Raw genomic sequence first — 1,963 nt, forward strand, 5'->3', positions numbered from 1 at the left:
CACTCCCTATTCATCACTATTGTTTGCCCACCCTTCAGTGAGCTCTTTTTGGCCAGCAACTCTTTTATGTATTTGATGTAGGAGGGCATCTGCTGGAGGGCCTTAATGAATGGTATATTTACATCAAGAGATGCATACATGTCGAGGAACCTTGAATACATTCTCCTTGCTACACCACCTTTGAGCCTTTGGGGAAAGGGTGCATATGGGTTCATGGTTTCCCCTTTCTTTAGCTCCTCCCTGTGTGTGGGATGGGGTGCATGGTTTCTCTCTTCATGCTTTTCCTTTGGATTGTCTTGGAAGTGTTCTGTTTGTATGTGCACCTCCTCCACATTCCTCTCATCACTTATAGTGATCATCTTTCATTTTTCCCACCTTACTTTCTTTGTTTCTCATCTTGGGTTCTTCTCTGTGTCACTTGGGAAACTATCAGTAGGTTTGGGAAACTGTTGAGATAAATATCCCACTTGGGACTCCAGCCTCTTGATGGTGTCTCCTTGGTTTTTTATATTGGCTCGCACTTCATCCTTGAACACTTTGTTGTCTTGGACTTCTTTACATATGTCTTTAAGTAGAGTATCAACTCTAGAGAGTCTATCCTCGGTTAGTGATGGTGGGTTGAGGTTAGGTGGTTGAGAAGGGTGATTAGGTGGGTGTTGATAGGATCTCTGTGAGGTATGTTGGTGAGTTGCATTGTTGTTGGAATTGTGGTTGTGACATCTCTGGTCTTGGCCTTGGTCTTGTTGGTTTCCCCACCCAAAGTTAGGGTGGTTTCTCTAACCAGTATTGTAAGTTTTGGAGTATGGATCATGGGTCTGTCTGGGTGAGTTTCCAACATAGTTGGCTTGTTCCCAGTCACCTTCTTCTCCTGCATTTACTCCTTCTTGAGCTGGTGATGAAGTGATGACTGCTGCAACTTGGTTTTCTTCTACCTTCTTGGTAAGATCTGCTAGCTGCTTGGTGATCATCTTATTTTGAGCCAGCAATGCATCTATGTGGTTCAGCTCCATTACTCCTCGAGTGTTACTCCTTTCGGAAGCATAGAAGTAGTCATTCTCAACCACAGTCTCAATGACATCTGTGGCTTCTTCAATGGTTTTCTTCTTGTTTAGAGAGCCCCTTGTAAATGGTCTACGGCCTTCTTTGACTCATAAGAAAGGTGTTCATAGAAAATGTGCAGTTGAACCCATTCATTGAACATGTCCGGTGGGCATCTTCTTGTTAAGTCCTTAAATCTCTCCCATGCCTCATAGAGAATTTCACCATCTTATTGCCAGAAGGTTTGTACCTCAGCTCTCAGCTTGTTGATTATTTGAGGAGGGTAAAATCTTGCCAAAAACCTGTTTACCGTATTCTCCCAATTTGTTAAGCTCTCCTTTGGGAATAATTCCAGCCACTTATATGCTTTGTCCCTGAGTGAAAAGGGAAACAAAAGCAGTCTATAGACATCTGGATGGACACCATTAGACTTCACAGTATCACATATTCTTAGGAAGGTGGTTAAATGTTGATTGGGGTCTTCTTGGGGACTTCCTCCAAATGAGCAGTTGTTCTGAACAAGGATGATGAGCTGGGGTTTTAATTCAAAGTTGTTGGTATGTATGGTTGGCTTTTGGATGCTACTTCCACAATTTCCTCGGTTTGGATTGATGTAAGAGCCTAGAACTCTCCTCTCTTGCCCAGCATGATTCACATGGCCTTCTCTGGCATGGTTGTGAGCTTCTTCTTCATGGTTGTTTTCCAAGTTCTCCTCCATGTTTGTTTCAAATTACTCTTCCTCTTCCTCAGCACCAACAACTCTTTTCCCTTTTGCTTCCCTCCTTAATCTACGGAGGGTCCTCTCAGGTTCGAAATCAAAGAAAGTTGAAGCTCCGCTTCTTCTCCCTGTCATACAACAAATAGAGCACACAGCAAGAAATAAAATAAAGTGATTACTCTTGTTAGGGTGACTGTTAGTGTGAGT

At 42.9% G+C, this 1,963-nt stretch overlaps 1 non-coding gene across 1 annotated transcript; it reads left to right on the plus strand.

Annotated features, from left to right (window-relative positions):
* Positions 1-1,201: 1,201 nt before the first annotated feature.
* LOC127747953 (small nucleolar RNA R71) lies at positions 1,202-1,303 on the plus strand. The gene has a single exon (XR_008009898.1). It is a non-coding gene; the product is annotated as a small nucleolar RNA R71 (small nucleolar RNA).
* The last annotated feature ends 660 nt before the right edge of the window (positions 1,304-1,963 follow it).

The sequence above is a fragment of the Arachis duranensis genome, chromosome 5, assembly GCF_000817695.3.
Source record: "Arachis duranensis cultivar V14167 chromosome 5, aradu.V14167.gnm2.J7QH, whole genome shotgun sequence".
Taxonomy (NCBI): Eukaryota; Viridiplantae; Streptophyta; class Magnoliopsida; order Fabales; family Fabaceae; genus Arachis; species Arachis duranensis.